Source organism: Trachypithecus francoisi, unplaced genomic scaffold (assembly GCF_009764315.1).
Source record: "Trachypithecus francoisi isolate TF-2019V2 unplaced genomic scaffold, Tfra_2.0 Lachesis_group1, whole genome shotgun sequence".
NCBI lineage: Eukaryota > Metazoa > Chordata > Mammalia > Primates > Cercopithecidae > Trachypithecus > Trachypithecus francoisi.
Window position 1 is genome coordinate 6,341,863 of NW_022681454.1, and position 17,348 is coordinate 6,359,210.

Sequence of the window (17,348 nt, forward strand, 5' to 3'; positions counted from 1 at the left end):
GTCCCTTTCCCTCTCCGTGCCTCAGTTTCTTCTCAGTAAAATGGGCATCGCCGTGAGGCAGGCGGCCCTCGCGCGGTGACGGTGACGGCTGGCAGAGGCGGCTGCCGCGGGACCGGTGGGTGGGGCAGAAAGGGACGCTTCTGTCCGCGGCAACAGCCCAGCGCTCGCACCCACACCCCGCCCCGCGCCCGCACCCCGCGCCTCTCACCCGGTGCCCGGCCCCACGCCCCGGGATCCGCGCCTCGCGATCCTCGCCGAGCGCCCACCCTGGGCGCCCGCAGCCGCACTCGGCGCCCCGCACCCGCGCTCCGGGCGGAGCCTCCTGGGCGCGCCTCCCCGCCCGCCCGCCCGCCCGCGCAGGGAGCCGAGCCCGGAGGAGGCGGAGGAGGAGCGGCCGCCGCGCCCGGCCCCCCGCAGCCGCCCGGAGGACGCCCGTCGCGGTCGCAGCCTGCGGAGCCGCCCATGGCCCAGCAGCCGGGTTAGCCTCGCCGCGCGCCCCCGCCCCCCGCCCCCCGCCCCGGGCCCGCGCTCACGCGCCCTTGCTGTTTTGCCAGCTGACCGCGCCCCCGCCGCGCCCGCCGCGCCCGCCGCCGACCAGGGCTCCTGGTGCCTGTGCCAGCTCAATGGGGCCGCCGACCTCGAAGTTTCCGAAGGTAAGCGCGGACTGCAGGGCGCCCGGCCCCGCCGCTCCGGAGCCGCCCCGCGCCCACCCCGCCTGATCCCCAGCCCCGCAGGACCTCACCCTGCCCGGGGATGCGGCCCTCGGGTGTGGGACTCCCGCCACTGGAGGACAGGGCGCGTCTTCGCGGGCCAGAAGCGGGACTCAGAGAGCCCGGGCACCGACCCCGGCGCGGTCCTGGGGCAGGGCTGGCTCAGCTAGGGTCCGAAGTGCCGGGGTCCCTCTGGAGCCCGTGCTCTCGGGGTCTTGAGGGAACCCGACAGAACCGGCTTGAAACCCTGCTTCCAGCACTTGCCCGCCGCGCGAGCCGGGGCTGATCGCTCCACCGGTGTCAGCCACAGTGTCTCGGCCGAGAACCGGCGCGCTCGAGCCCCCCGCTCGCTGCCCGGCTGAAGGTGCGGGCGTGGGGTCCGGTGCTGAGTCGGGGATAAGACCCAATGCCGTGGAGTTCAGCCCCGGCCGCGGGTACCATCCAGCAGCGTCTACGCGCTCCTCCCGCTGCCCGCGCCGGTGGGTGCTGAGTCAGGCCCGGCTGCTGCTCCGATTTGGAGAAGCTTTTTTTCTTTTTCTTTCTTTTTTTTTTTTTTTTTTGCTGGCAGGGGACAGTCCATAACAGTGGCGCGCCCAGAGCCCGAAGAGCGTCGGTGGGATGGACAGCTACTGGCGCACCCTGGGAGGTGACCCGGGTTGGCTTTTATGTGGAGGGTCCCAGGGACAGGGACGGCGCACTCTGTGGCCCGAGATGCTGCCCCGCCTGGATGGAATCCTGGCTTCACCCTGACTGGCCGGGTGGCCTTCAGCAAGTGGCTTACTCTCTCAGGGCCTCAGTTTCTCTTCTGTGAAATGGGGATGACTTTGCTCAGGGGGCAAGGTTGTGGCAGAGAGAAAAGAAGAGGCCTACCGGGGGTACTGATGAGGGCCCAGGAATCTGTTTTTGCTTTCTTCCCTCCTCCCTTCAGGGGCCCAGTGAGATGGGTGATGGAAGGTACAGAGGGCTGGTGGACCTGGGCAGGGTGCTGGCCTCTGTCGCTTTATATAACAAACACACAGTTCCAAGAGCTTTCAAATATCCGCCCCCCCACTCCGTTGAATCCTCGCCACATTATCCCCATTATAGGATAAGGAAACTGAGGCGCAGAGAAGTTAAGTAACTTGCCCGAGGCCACACAGCTGCCAGTGGCAGAGCTCCAGAGGCTGTGCTTCTCCTGGGCGGGTCCTCCTTGGCCTGTGCTCACACTGTCACGGGAAGACATCACAGGGACACTGTCAGCAAAGTGGAGGGGACAGGCTGTGGCAGGGAGTGGGGCCCGTTGTCCACAGGTGAGCTCCTCTGCCGGCTCTCAGTGCCCCCACAATCTGCGGCAGCTGCCTCCTCAGTCTCATTGTCCCCCATGCTCTGACCACGCCCTGGTCGCCTGCTCATGCTCAGCTCCCTCCAGGCCCCTGAATGTGTCTGTTTCCCACCTCCCTACTGTGGAGTGAGGGTTTCCACCCTCCTGGGATGCCTTCTCTGTCCCAGGTGTCCTCATCCCTGGGAATACCCTCACCCCTTGAGGGCAGGGACTATATCCGGTCACGTCTGCAGGACACTGACTGTGCTCAGCAAATCGCAGCTTCTCAGTATGGAATTGTTGACTGTCGATTAGTGAGTGCATGAGTGAGTGAATGCCACACGGTCTTTCTCTGCTTTTCAGAAAAGGGGCAGGCAGGCTCGACGTAGAACCTTCTCCAGCTCTCCTAGGACTCCCCAGAGCCTGCTTGCGGCTGGCAATGGGTCGTGAAAGATCTTTGGGCTGGGAGTCAGTCCCCGGGTTCTGAACGCCAGTGTGTGTATGTGCCCATGTATGTATCTGTGGGTGTATCTGTGTATCTATGTGTGCATCTGTGTGTGCATCCAAGTGTGTCTGTGTAGGTCTGCATATCTTTATGTCTGTATAGGTGTGTCCGTGTGCGTGTTTGTGTCTCTTTCTGCGTGTGTAGCCATTAAACTCTTTTTGGAATAAAAAAACTTGCAAAATGAATGCATGATCACATGCATCTTGGAAAAACATGAAACAATATGGAAATAGTTGGAGTAAAAGGTGCAAGTCCTCCCCTCCCCCTCCCCTACCTCCTTCCTACCCAGGACTAGCTACAAAATTTGTGGGGCTCAGTGCAAAATGAAGATGCAGGGCTCTGTGTTCAAAAAGTAGGGGAAAGTGTGGTTAAAAGTACTCACTTTCTTCTGCACTCTCTCTCCACCTGTCATGGTGGTTTTATTTCCTATGTAACATCGTGTGCCTTTGGGCATGGGCATGCTTGCAGGGTGAGTGCAGACTCTTGCAAGACACCTGTCTTCTGGCCAGGGACAGGGAAGTTGAGTGTCGAGTCAGGCATCTCCCCTTCCCACAGGTCCACAGGCTGATGCCCCAACCCATGGCAGACAGGTAGCTCACAGGGCGTTGCAGCCTTGGGGTTGAGACACAATTGGCACCTGATGTTCCTGCTGAACTGCCCACTGAACACACAGTGGCACTACCAGCCCAAGGAAGGGTGGTCACCGCCATGATCCACCCCAGGATGCACTGGGGTGCATACACTCCTAGACCCTGGCCCTCACCAGGGGAGAAGGGCAGCAGTGACACTGGGACCAGGCACAAATAGGAGGAAGGGTGGGGTCCAGGGTGCCAGAGGCCAGGGGAGCAGGCAGCTGAGAACCCGGGTCGGGGAGGCGGCAGGAGGCAGAAGCACATGCTGCCTGCCCACAGCGCAGGCTCTGCTGTTCCATCAGACATTGCTTAGGAAGCACACATTCAAAGATAAAGCTATCAGGAATTTTATGACTCTGCAGAGCCTTAAACCCTAAGCATGAGCCCCTTCCAAGCATGGGGCCTGCATGGCTGCATGGGTCACACACTCATGAAGCAGGTCCAGCTCCAACCCCATGGCTGTGGATAGGCACAGAGCTTCAGTAACAGCAGCCAACACTGAGAGGCACTATGTAGGATCCAGGGACGCTTCCAGTGCTTCCTCGGTATGAGCTGCTTTCCTTCTTACCACAACCCCATGAAATAGGTGCTCTTGTTGGCTCTGTTTTACTGAGGCACAGAGAGATTAAGTGATTTGCCTGAGGTCCCACAGCTTTTGGTGGTGGAGAGCCTTTCGGTCCTACCCCAAGGCTTGTCCTTAGTCACTGTACCCCACCACCTCTCAACAAGGGCCTGGAGCTCACTGCTTCTGTTGGGAAAAAAAGCAAATCTCATTTTTTTCCATTTTCTGGTATGGAAACACCCCTGGCTTGGAGTTGCTTCCAGAAAAACATAGAAGTTCCAGCCCTTAGTCTGGTAGCCAAGAGCCTGGGTGGGCTGGACCTGAGGGGCTGTGCACTGTCCCCTGCTCGCCCTCCTCCAGGAGAGTTCCCAGGAGGCCTTGGGGCTGCTCCCTGCCCTGGGGCACCCCTGCCCCTGCCTTGCCTGGCCAACGCCTGCACAGCCTTCAAGGCCCCCAATGCCTCTTCCTTGGTGGGCTTCCCCTGTGGTTCCCCCAACACCTTAAGGGATGTGTCAGTTTCAACGTGGGGTCCCCAGGGTTTGACTTGCACCTTGGGGTCACACACCACATGTGTGAGGAGTGAATGGATGAAATGGTCTGAACTCTGATTAGCACATGGAACACAGTTCAGGAAGGGGAGCTGTCTTAGTCCGTTGGGGCTGCCGTAACAAAACACCATATAGCTTATGAACAACACAGGTTTATTTCTCACCGTTCTGGAGGCTGGAAGTCCAAGATCAAGCCATGGCAGATTCAGTGTCTGGTGAGGGCCTGCGTTCTGGTTCACGAATGGTGCCTTCTTGCAGCATCCTCACAGGGTGGAAGGGGCGAGTGAGCTCCCTTGAGTCTATTTTAAAAGGGCACTAATTTCCTCCTAATTGTTTCCCCAGGGCCCGGCTCCTAATACCTCACATTGGGGATTAGGATTTCAGCCTAGGAATGCAGGGGGACACAGGCATCCGGTCCACAGCAGGGGGGATTTCCGAGGAAGTTATGCATGCGGCAAGGATGGGGCTAAGGTGTTGGGGGTGTAATTGGCACACTGGTCACAGATCCTGCATTTTGCAAATTTGCAGCCCTGGGTGAAGTTGAATATCCTTGCCTCTGTTCTGTGTGTGTGTGTGTGTGCTGTGTGGTTTTTCAGAACTGCCATTTATTGGGCACTCCTGTGAGCCTGGCACTGCACTAGCACTATGCACTATACCCTCTATCTCACTTATCCTCACGTCAACCTCTGAGGGTGTGGACGTGCCCTCTGCGCCCATTTTACAGAGGAGCACACTGAGGTGCAAGTGATGTGCTCCAGGCTGCTCAGCAGTGAGTGGTGGAGCCACGATCTGAACCAAGTTCTTCCTGCCTTGGCTGGACCGCGAGCTGCTCTCCCAGTGTCTACATTTAGGTTCTCTTCTGTGATTCCTTCTCAGGAAACTGCTATTGTCAGGGCTGCCTGCTCATCAGAGCCCCCATCTCAGCACAGCGTTCCCCTGACATTGCAGAGCCACAGAGCTGGGAGCCACTGTTGCCCTCTTTCCCGTGCACTCCTGTGCATCCCATCAGAACCGCAGGGCTGGGTGGTGAATTCCCAGGATGGGCACCTGTGAGGGTGCAAAGTCAGAAAAAAAGATGTCGCTGGGCTTTGGGGGCTGTGATGGAGACTCACTGGGTGGGGCATCTTTAGATGGGAGGCCAGGCAGGGAGACACTGTGGAAATCCTTCTTTCCTAGGTCTAGAGTGGACTGGTTGCCCAGGTCTTCATTCCAAGCTTGGCCCAGCTCAGGGCTCCATGTTGAGTGGGGTGTGGCTTCATGGTGGGGACACTGTTGCACTCTTTGCTGGCACTCCTGGTGAGAGGATGGTGTCCATCAGAGCCTCTTCCATTGTGTAGTTCCTGTCTGCCAAAGAATCTTTCTGCAGCAAGAAGCTGAAATCCAACCTAGTTTGACACAAGCACAGAGTTGATCAGGCTGAGTGTTGGGAAGTTCAGGGGATGTTCTGGTTTTTTGGGAGGCTGAGCACAGGCGGCCTTCTCCTCGTTAGGAGGCAGGCAAAGCCGGCAGGTAAAGGCTCACAGACCGCTGGTCCCAGGAGGAGAGAAGAGGGCTCTTTGTAAACTCTGAGAAAGGCTTCTCCTTGGCCTTGCTTGGGTGGCCTTCCCACTGCTGGCACAACTTCCCACTGTGGATGGGCTCTCCCAAGCAAGGGGATGTGTCCCCCTAAGTGACAGCCCCACCAGCACCCCAGGTCACAGATGCAGCAGACAGTAGTGTTAATCCTCTTAACTGACATTTACGGAGAACTTGCTGCAAGCGTGGCACAGGCAGGGCATGTCAGGTGCTCACTCGGTGATGGGATGCGATCATCACAGCCACTTTGCAGGTGATGCTGTGATATGCGGTGAGGTTGGGAGAAGTCACTGCCCGAAGTCCCACCATCAGGGGCTGTCCTGCTAGGCTTGGGCACCTTTAAGAGGATGGGTGCTGAGGCTGCTCAGAAGCACCTGGCCGCCTCCTTCCTCCTGCCTTCCCGTCCACAGGGGAGGAGGAGAGGTCTGGGCTGGGGCTGGGGAGGGTTTGCCTGGAGTCACACAGCAGGTGAGAGCAGAGCCGGGGCCTGTGGGATGCACCTCACTGCAGGCCAGCATTCATTGTGCCCGCCCGTGTCATCTGGGTCTCCAGTGCCCAGGTGGGGAATATTCTGCAGTAGCCCATCCTCAGATCTGCCTCCTCTCCTTCATCTCTACCACCCCAGGTCAAGCTGTTGTCTTCTCTTCTGGCCTACTTGAGGGCCTCCCAATCCAGACTCCCCTTCAACTCCCTAAAATAACCATGCTGACCTCTGCTGTGCCCATATCCACAGCGCTCACTACACGGCAGCCTTTTTCCTGACCTTAGTACATCGTGAGCTCTCTCTTGTCCTGGGCTCTTTGCCACTGCTATTCCCCCTGCTCCTGGTGCTAACACAGCACTCACTCTAACTCATCCTTCAGGTCGCAGCTTCCATGTCCTCTCTCCAGAGATCTCCCTTGCCTCCCACCTAAATATGTCCCACCCAGGGAGTCTCCATCACAGTACTCCAGGTCCAACATCATCATCTTTCTTTCTTTTTTTTTTTTTTTTGCTGACCTTGCACCCAGCATCTCCTGACTATAAGATCTGTAAGAACTCATCTGTGTTCTCAGAGTCTGGCTCATAGTTCTTGTTGTTGTAGATGTTGTATGAATGCATCAGGTATGTTTGGATAACACCAATGAGTGGTTCCAACATTCTTCCCAGATTTTAACGTCAGTGCTGCAGGACCGCAATCAAGTGAATTTAAAGTGACCATTTCTACTATTTCTCAGGAAAGGAACCTATTAGCAAGTCCAGTGTAGTTAACCATGGCCCCTTAGTGTCTTCTAAGGAGGTTTGTACCCTTTGTTCCTTTCCAGCCCCAGCTTCTCTCTGCCCTGGTCTGTGCCTGGAAGGCTGATCCTCTCAAATTTATGACCTGGATCTCTGCTGGGGGGTCTTTGGGTGGGTTTTGCCCCCAGGAGGCATTGCCAGGAGATGGGAGGGCAGGTGGAGAGAGAGGTTGGGGCGCTGCCTCCTCCCTGCTCCCTCCTTTGGAGGAGGGTGCAGTGGCTGCATCCTTCTGTGATAATAACCAACTCAGGGTGTACCCTGAAAGATGCTTGCAGATTCTCCCAGGAGGCAAAACTTTAGGGGGAGAATCTGGTTGCTCATGTTGCTGAGGAGGGAACACAGCCTGGGGTAGGGATCTACACTAGTGCATGGGCTGGCAAGCAGGGCAGGGCTTTGGAAAGAACAGGGTTGGAGGATGATGACAAAGTGGCCTGGGGAAGAGGTGTGTGGATGGACCTCTCAAATGACTGCAGAACATGAGGTATTTGTGCCCTATAGTAGTCAGGGTTCTTCAGAGAAACAAAGCCAATGGGATCACTGCACGTGCGCACACACACGCACACGGAACTGGCTCATGCAGTTGTGGAGCTGAGAAGTAGGATCACTGCACGTGTGCACACACACGCACACGGAATTGGCTCATGCAGTTGTGGAGCTGAGAAGTAGGATCACTGCACGTGTGCGCACACACACGCACACGGAACTGGCTCATGCAGTTGTGGAGCTGAGAAGTAGGATCACTGCATGTGCACGCACACGCACACGGAACTGGCTCATGCAGTTGTGGAGCTGAGAAGTAGGATCACTGCACGTGCGCACACACACGCACACGGAACTGGCTCATGCAGTTGTGGAGCTGAGAAGTAGGATCACTGCACGTGTGCGCACACATACGCACACGGAACTGGCTCATGCAGTTGTGGAGCTGAGAAGTAGGATCACTGCACGTGCGCACACACACGCACACGGAACTGGCTCATGCAGTTGTGGAGCTGAGAAGTAGGATCACTGCACGTGTGCACACACACGCACACGGAATTGGCTCATGCAGTTGTGGAGCTGAGAAGTAGGATCACTGCACGTGCGCACACACACGCACACGGAATTGGCTCATGCAGTTGTGGAGCTGAGAAGTAGGATCACTGCACATGTGCGCACACACACGCACACGGAATTGGCTCATGCAGTTGTGGAGCTGAGAAGTAGGATCACTGCACGTGTGCGCACACACACGTACACGGAATTGGCTCATGCAGTTGTGGAGCTGAGAAGTCCCCTGAGCTCCATCTGTAAGCTGGAGAACTGGTTGTTCTAGTCTGAAGGTTTGGGAACCAGGAAGGCTGATGTTGCGATGGTGTGAGTGCCAGTCCCAGGGCAGGAGAAGACGGATGTCCCAGCTCCAGCAGTCAGGCGGAGAGAGTGAATTCTCCCTTCTCCAGCCTTTTTGTTCCATTCAGGCTCTGAACAAACTGGGGGAGGCCCATCCACACTGCGGGTTATTAGTCTACTGATTCAAACGCTCATCTCTACTGGAAACACTCCCACGGACACACCCGGAAATGATGTTTAGCATGATATCTGGGCATCCTGTGGCCCCGTCAAGTTGACACATGAAATGAACCCTACGTGCCCCATGCAGATGCTCCCCAGAGGCATCCTTCACGCAGGAGGCTCTCGGTCACAGGATAGACAGGCTAGCCTGCCTGTGGGTGCCGGGCAGACTCTTTCCAGCCACCCCAGGGTTCGTTCTTGGGTTCACACACAAAATATGGCAGAGATGGGGAAACATACAGGCAAAAAATATGGCTCTCAACTCTCCAGGGCTGAGCTGGCCACTGCCACCACTAAGGTCCCCGTCTCCAACATCAGGGGACAACAGTGACTTTGGGTGTGGCAGCATTACCCAAAGAGACCAGCAAGCACCCGGGGGCAGGTTGGTTCCCTTGTTCTCAGGGGGGTGGATGCATAAGCCAGATACAGAATCGCCTTCCCACCCGCTTCTGTCAGCAGTGTCATTGTGGAATTCCTGATTCACAGTCACCATCGCCCACAAGCCTCACATCATTCAAAGGATTCCTGCGGTGGTGCAGAGCTGCGGCAAAGGGCCCTCGCCCGTGGGGTTCACTCTCATCACCCAGAAGCAGGGAGAAGGGCCTGCAGCTGCAGGCCTGGCTACCACACCAGCCTCCAGACAGCACACAGCAGGTGGGGCCTTGTCCTGTATGCCTTAGATGAGCGGCTGACTGTTTTGTGACTGTCACCTGCACAGCCACAAGTGCAGGTTTGAGGACCAGTGGATGGAGTTAGGAGGAGCCCTTCACTGGCTTATAATCACCACGGTGTCAAATAATTTATCATCCAAAGTGGGGTACCTTAGAAAATGAAAGGGTGTGTTATGAATGATTATACAGGGCAACCCCAGATGTGGCCACGGTGTTAGAGTGTTGGGGCTGTGCGGTGGTCTGAATATTCCCGTCTCTCCAGTATTCCTGCGCTGAAATCTAACACAGGAGTATTGAGGGTGAGGCTTTGGGAGGTGATTAGGTCAAGAGGTCAAGAGGGTGGAGTCCTTATAAAAGAGGCCCGAGGCAGACTTCTACCATGTGAGGACGCAGTGAGAAGGCGCGGTCCTTGAAGCACAGAACCCTGGTCAGACACTGAATCGAATCTGCTGGCACCTTGATCTTGGACTTCTCAGCCTCCAGAATTGTGAGCAAGCAATTTCTTTCCTTCTTTCTCTTTCTTTCTTCTTTCTTTCTTTCTTTCTTTCTTTCTTTCTTTCTTTCTTTCTTTCTTTCTCTCTCTCTTTCTTTTTCTCTTTTCTTTCTCTTTCTTTCCTTCCTTCCTTCCTTCTTTCTTTCTGTCTTTCTCTTTTTCTTTCTTCCTTTCTTCCCCCCCTTCCTTCCTTTCTTCCTTCCTTCCTTCCTCCCTTTCTCTCTCTCTCTTTCTCTCTCTCCTTCTTTCCTTCTTTCTTTCTTTCTTTCTTTCTTTCTTTCTTTCTTTCTTTCTTTCTTTCTTTCTTTCTTTCGATGGACTCTCACTCTGTCACTCAGGCTGGAGTGCAGCGGCATGATCTTGGCTCACTGCAATCTCTGCTTCCTGGGTTCAAGCTATTCTCGTGCCTCAGCTTCCTGAGTAGCTGGGATTACAGGTGTGCACCACCAGGCCTGGCTGATTTTTGTACTTTTAGTAAAGACAGGGTTTCACCATGCTGGCCAGGCTGGTCTTGAACTCTTGACCTCAAGTGATCTGCCTGCCTCGGCCTCCCAAAATGCTGGAATTGCAGGTGTGAGCCACTGTGCCCGGCCAATGAGCAATCAATGTCTGTTATTCATAAACTACCCAGTCTAAGGTATCTTGTTGTAACAGTCTACAGACTGATGCTGCCTTAACAAAGCACTACACATAGAGTGGCTTGAAGAAGGGAAATTGATTGTCTCCTGGTTCTGGCAGCCAGAAGTCTGGGATCAAGATGACAGCTGGGTCGATTTCTATGGAGGAATGAGAAGGGGAATCTGTCCTGTACCCCTCTCCCAGCTTCTTGTGATTTGCTGTCCATCTTTGGCATTCTTTGGCTTGTAGATGGTGTCACCATGGTGTCTGCCTTTCTCCCTGTGCATGTCTGTCTCTGTGTCCATGAGGGCACCAGTCATTTTGGATTAGGGGTCTACCCTACTCCAACATGGCCTCATTAAACTAATGACATCTGCAGTGACCCTATTTCCAAGTAAGGACACATGCTGAGGTACTGGGGGTTTGGACTTCAACATGAAATTTTTGGGGGGGAGGGCACACAATCCAACCCATAGCAGTCACCCCCTGATAACCCCTTGAACTAATTTTGCTTCTAGTTCGTTAGGCGTGGTGTGTTTGGGGGTCCTGGTGCCCCAAGAAGGAAGGCTTCCATCAGGGAGCAGGGCCACAGTCCATGAAACTGGACACTGGGACCGAGGCCATTTGGAGCTCTTGCTGCTGCTAGGTGGCCTGGTGGAAAAGGGGGCACTGGGATGAGGGGTGACTGCTCCTAGTTACCAAGGACAAATAAGGTCACTGCTTGTTGGTATCTGGGGCCCAGAGGATCCACAGGGATGCTTCTTAGCACTGACATCTGATAAAAAAGGTCAGCTGAGCATGGCAGCCCTGAACATACAGATGGGAGCATGACAGACCCAGATCATGGGTGAAAGCTTGGGTCGTTCCCCCAGGTGGAGAGCCAGGTGCTCTGGCACAGGCAAGGTGCCCATGAGTGGGTGAAGGAAGAAGGACTTGCTGCTGATTGGCCTTTTTTCCCCCGCCCTCATCTCTCCTGGCCACCTTGAATGAAGGGTAGCTGTGGTGGACGGTGTGGTGCTGTAGGCCCCAGGCAGGTATCTGAAGTGGCGTCTCCCTCAATGATATAGTCGCTGGTGGGACCCCGTGCCTCATTGTGTTGGGCTGAGAGTTTCTTCCTGGAAAGGGGGATGAGGATGTTTGCTGAGTGGCCACAGTGGACTGCGCTGGATTTCTCCACTTGACCTGTAGATCTCTTTTTCACCTCTCATTGTCCAGTGTGGTGCCCTGGAGGCTGCATCACCTGTGGTCCCTGCCCTAAGGCTCCCATGGAGTTTGGCCAGTGGGAGGCACCAGTTGGAGCTTGCAGGGCAAGAGAGAGGGGGGAAACACTCCCCATCCTTCTCCCTGCTGTGGTGCTGCAATCCCAGGGTTGGCTGTACTCTCCATGGTCACAGCTTGTGCCAGTGGATCCTGTCTCATGGTCCCAGTTCTCCTCCCCTCCACCTTTCAGCCCAGGGGGGTAACAAACTCCTGTCTCTGCCCCTAATCCCTGAGAAATGCTTTCTGTAGGTCACCTCTTGTTTACTTCTCTACTGTTGAACTATCTGGGATGAATTCTGCCTCCAGTGAGTCCCCAACATCTATGGAGGTCAGTGGAACTGGGGCATGTGTGTGGCCGTCCTGAGACTGGCTCTTGCCTCTGCTACTCACATGACTTCAGGCAATGGTCCCACCTCCCTGAGCCTTATTGTCAAATTAGGACAATAAAGTCCACTTTTGCAGGTTGTTTGTGAGTGTAATGGAAAGAATAATTCCCCCCCAAAGATGTCCACGTCCTAATCCCCAGACCTGTGAATGTGTTACCTTACATGGCAAAAGGGAGTTTGCAGATGAGATTAAGTTAAGGCTCTTGAGTTGGGGAGGTTGACCTGGATTATCTGGGTGGGCCGAATATTATCACAGGGGTCCTTATAAGAGGGAGGTAGGAGGTTCAGAATCAGAGAAAGAGATGGGATGACACCAGCAGAGGAGAGAAAGAGGAAGAGAGGGAGAAGAAAAGAGAGGGAGGGAGAAAGAGGAGAGAAAGAGGAAGAGAGGGAGAGAAATTTGAAGTTGCTGCGCTGATGGTTTTGAAGATGGAGGGAGGGGCCATGAGCCAAGGAATGCAGGCACCTCCAGAAGCTGCAAGATCAAGGAAACAGATCCTCCCCCAGAGCCTCTGGCAGGAACCAGCCCTGCCCACACCTTGACTTTAGCCCAGTGAGGCTGATTTCAGACTTCTGACCTCCAGAACAGTCAGAGAATAAGCTTCTGTTGTTCTAAGCCACTATGGTTGTGGCAATGTGTTACAGCAGCCATAGGAAATTTACACAATGAGAACAAATGAAAAAATTGCAGGAAGACGGCCTGCATTCCAGAGCAGGTGCCATAGAAATGATCACTGCATTTGGGAACAGTGGGCTCAGGTCTCCTCTTGTGGGAAAAGCAGATCTGTGGGCTCAGATGTGTAGCACACACAGCCCCTGCTGTCTTTGCTGGTCCTTTGCTGTCACTTATTTCATCTTCACTCACATCATCTTTTCCGTCCACTTCCAAAGTCTCTCCACTTTCCCAGTCATCTGTGGCTGCCTAACAAATGATCCCATGATATGCCAACTAAGAACGGCCTTTTCACTGTGTTTCATGGTATTGAGAGCCAGGGGCTGGGGAAGGGCTCAGCTGGGTGATTCTTCTGCTGCATTGAGGTCACTTGGTGGTTTTCAGCTAGAGGATGGACTGGGCTGGATGGCCCACAGTGGCTTCCCTGTAATTTATGGTGCCTTGGTGGGGACAGCAGGGGCTGAGCTCAGCTGGGACTGTCACCTAAACCCTGACATGTGACCTCTCCAGCATGACAGCCCAGGGTGGTGGGACTCCTTCCATGGTGCTCAGGGCTGCTGGTGCAATGTCCAGTGAACAAGATGGCAGTTATGTGGCCTTTGATGCCCAGCTTTGGATGTCCCAGAGCTTCACTTCTGCTAGGCTCTTGGTTGAGTGGGTCACAGGCCCATCAGACTCAAGAGGAGGAGGCATAGACCTCATCTCTTGATGGGGGGACTTGTGGCCAAACCACAACACTTTACCACTAGTTTTATTTTCTCCTTTTCCACCTGGGAGTTTCAGTTACTTTTCTCACACTGGACTCCTATTGGCTTTGTTCTCCATGCCACACATTTGTTCATTCATTCTACAAACATCACCTGAGCACTCACCGCAGGCTGTGGTCTGTGCTGGGAACCCAGAGAGCACATTAGAGTATGTGACATGCATGAGTACTCGTGACATGCCAGGGGCTTTCTAAGTGTCTTCTTGAGGCCAAGTAGCTTCCAATCCCCCACATTTTTCTTATCCCCGGCTTACACATGTGGATACTGCAGCACAAAAGGGGAAGAGGCTCACCTGTGGCTGCTGAGCTAACCTGTGGGAGAGTGGGCTTTGAGCTTGGGCAACCTAACTGGAGAGGCTTGTGCGTAACCACCAGGCTCCATGGCCCCAGAGGCGAGGAAGGTATGGCGATTGACCTCCAGGAGGGACCTCTTGCTAGAGAGAGACCAAAATAAAAGTGTTGCCCTAGCTGGGCACTGCGGCTCATGCCTGTAAATCCCAGCACTTTGGAATGCTGAGGTGGGAGGATCACTGGAGGTAAGTAGTTCAAGACCAGCCTGGGCAACAGTGAGCCCTTGTCTCTACAAATTATTAAAGAAAATTAGCTGGACATGGTGGCATGCACCTGTAGTCCCAGCTACTTGGGAGGCTAAGGCAGAAGGATCCGTTGAGTCAAGGAGTTTCAGGCTGCAGTGAGCTGTGATCGTGCCAGGTGTAGAACTCCAGCCTGGGGAACAAACAAGCAAGACTCCATCTCTGAATAAAAAAAGAGTGTCCCCCTAAGATGCTTTGTGAAATATTGTAGACTGGTTGCCCTGGAGCCTCATGCAGGGAGTGAGGAGAGGCCAGGTCTGTCTCTACTTCCCAGAGTAGAGGATATTAAGCTGGAAGGACACGGGGAATAGCATTCCTGGCAGAGGAAACAGCATGTGCTTCAGGTTGGTGTTGTAGGAGCGCATGGCTTGTTAGTGAAGGGTGAAGTTCTGTGCAGCTGGGTGTAGCCTTCCCAGGAGGAAGCAGTGGGAGCTGAGGCTGGAGAGGGCAGTGGGGGTGTCTTGGCAAGGGTCTTATGTGCTGGCCTGAGGGCACTGTGGGGAGGGGGTGGACTTGGTAACTGCACTGGGGGCTGATTTTGTCTGTGCTTTGCGATGTGCCGGCTGGTGGCTGTGAGGAGGGGAGCAGGAAGCTTGGAGGTGGAGAAGGTGGGTTGTCATCCATCTCATTCCACCAGTGGGGGACGGGGAGGCTGAGTGACTCACCCAAGGTCACGCAGGCAGTGAGCATGGAGGTGAGACTGGGGCCCAGGCCTGTGGGATGAGCCACTGACTGTCCCCCCACCCTGCTGTGACCTCAGCTGCACCTTGTGCTGCGGTGACAAGGTGACAGGTTAAAAATAAAGCACTGTGGTGCTGCCAGGCCTTTATTGGCACAGGGTGAGGGCTGGTTATGTCACTTTAAAGAAATACTTCTCTGCAAGTGTGAGTTGAGCATGTTTCTCCCCAGACATTCACCTGGGAACTGAGTCTCAAGAAATAACGCTTGTTACAGCTGCTGTCCCATAAGGACTGTCAGAGAAGGCTCAATAGTGGCCACTACTGAGTAAGTGCCTACTGTGTGCCAGGCCCTACGTGGGAAAGTAGGTCATACCTTAAAGCTCATCTGTGGGCTCAAGCTACTGCCCGTGCTGCAGGTGCCTCCCGTTATCCTCCCTAGGGATGAAGAGGGCTTACATGAGGTCACACAGCCAGCAGGTGTCATCGAAGGCCACTGCTCTCAGGGCTGCAAACCTGTGGCTACTCTACAGGAGCAGGAAGGAGCCGGTGTTATCAGTCTGGCTCTGCAGGTTGAGAAGTGGAGGGTCTTGCCCAGGAAGGCACAGGTGAGGGGCATTTCACTCCTGAGAGCTGCACCTGCTGTGCCTCTGTCTGGGACTCCCTTCCCTGTATCTTTCTCATTATTCAGGTCCCAGATGAAAAGTAACCTCCTCTGAGAGGCCTCCCCTGACCGCCCTCTGTCTGGAGTTGTCTGTCACTGGATCCAGGTGCAAAGCCCTGGAGTGAAATGAGCCTGCCGTGTTCTGCGGCAGCAAGGAGGCTGGTGTGGCCAGAGCAGAGAGTGGGAAGGGTGGGGGTGGAGGTGGAAAAATGATATGGTCCAATTTCCATTTTTACAGTATCAGTCTGCCTGCTCTATGGGGCATGGGCTTGGTGGGGGGGGGGGGGGGCAAAGTGAGAACCTGGGGATGACTTTGGAGGATACTGCAGTGTGGGAGTGAGCAATGATGGTGGCTTAGACCAGTGGCTTAGCTCCAGAGGTCTGGACAGGATTAACCCATGTATTCAACAGATATTTACCAGACACCTGGCATGTGGCGGGAACTGAGCCGATGGGGGATCTGTCAGTGAAGGGACAAACACATAAACATACAATAGCATGTTGGGGTGACAGTACTGCTAAGAGGGAAGGTGGGGAGAGGGCTGCCAAGGGCCAGGCACTGTTCATTTAGGGAGGCGGGGAGGAGGTGCGAGGCTCAGATCTCCCTTCAAGAAAGACTTTGCTGTCCAGTCTCAGGGCAGGCAGTTGCTTGACTGCCTCTGGATTTTGGCGTCTTCAGGATCTGCCTCTGCCACTGAACCAAGGCCATTCTTTCTGGCAGCCCTCAGCCAATGACTGCCCCCTGGAGGGGTTTCTAGGGCCTGTCCATTTCTGCACACCCCACGACTCCTGCAGCAGGCAGCCTTTGTGCTGGAGCTTGCTGTGGGTTGGCTGAGAGGGTCAGTCACACTTGCATGGCTGTCGGGAAGCTCTACCTGCCCACACTGGCTCTTCTACCTTTTACTTAACAAGTGCGACCTCCTAATAAACTCTTCACTCCTAACTAACTCAGCATTGAAATACAGGGTGATGGTATGCTTGGCTTTACAAGAACCCCCAAGCTGTTTTCAGAAGTTGCTGCGCTGTCTTTGCATCTACAGATGTCATGCACGAGGGTTCCAGGCACTCTGCACCCTCATCAGCCCTTGATCTTGTCACTTTCTTAGTTTTAGCCATCCTAAATGCCTAGGTTGTGGTTGTATCCCATTATGACTAACTCTTCTCTCCTGCTTCTCCTTCTCCTCCTCCTCCTCCTCCTCCCCCTCCTCCTCCCCCTCCTCCTCCCCCTCCTCCTCCCCCTCCTCCTCCCCCTCCTCCCCCTCCTCCCCCCCTCCTCCCCTCCTCCTCCCCCTCCCCCCCTCCTCCTCCCCCTCATCTCCCCCTCCTCCCCCTCCTCCCCCTTCCTCCTCCCCCCTCTTCCTTCTTCTTCTTCCTCCTCCCTCCTCTTCTTCTTTCTCCTTTTTTTTTTTTTTTTTAACAGAGTCTCACTCTGTTGCCCAGCTGGAGTGCAGAGGCATGATCTTGGCTCACTGCAACCTCTGCCTCCTGGGTTCAAGCAGTTCTCCTGCCTCAGCTTCTGAGTAATGGGGGTTACAGGTACCCACCACCACACCTGGCTAATTTTTTATTTTTAGTAGAGCGGGGTTCACCACGTTGGCCAGGCGGTCGAACTCCTGACCTCAAGTGATCCGCCTGCCTTGGCCTCCCAAAGTGCTGAATTACAGGTGTGAACACCATGCCCGGTCCCATTATGATTTTAATTTGTAATTCCCCCATGGTTAAAAATGTTGAGCATCATTTTATGTGCTTATTTCAGACTTTTAAAAGCCTCATGGTTTTAGGCTTCATATGTAGGTGTGTGATCTGTTTTGAACCAATTCTTCTCTGAGGTGAGAGGCCTGTGTCCCATTGTGTTTTTGCATATGGATGTCCAGTTGTTTCGGCAC

The 17,348-nt window shown here is 54.7% G+C and overlaps 1 protein-coding gene across 1 annotated transcript in view; it reads left to right on the top strand.

The window, feature by feature from the left end:
* The first annotated feature begins 413 nt into the window (after positions 1-413).
* PPP2R2C (protein phosphatase 2 regulatory subunit Bgamma) overlaps positions 414-17,348 on the top strand; it is a 247,969-nt gene continuing 231,034 nt past the window's right edge. The window contains exon 1 of the mRNA XM_033213699.1: positions 414-653. The gene's annotated coding sequence lies outside the window, so the exon portion shown is untranslated. The remainder of the gene's footprint in view (positions 654-17,348) is intronic.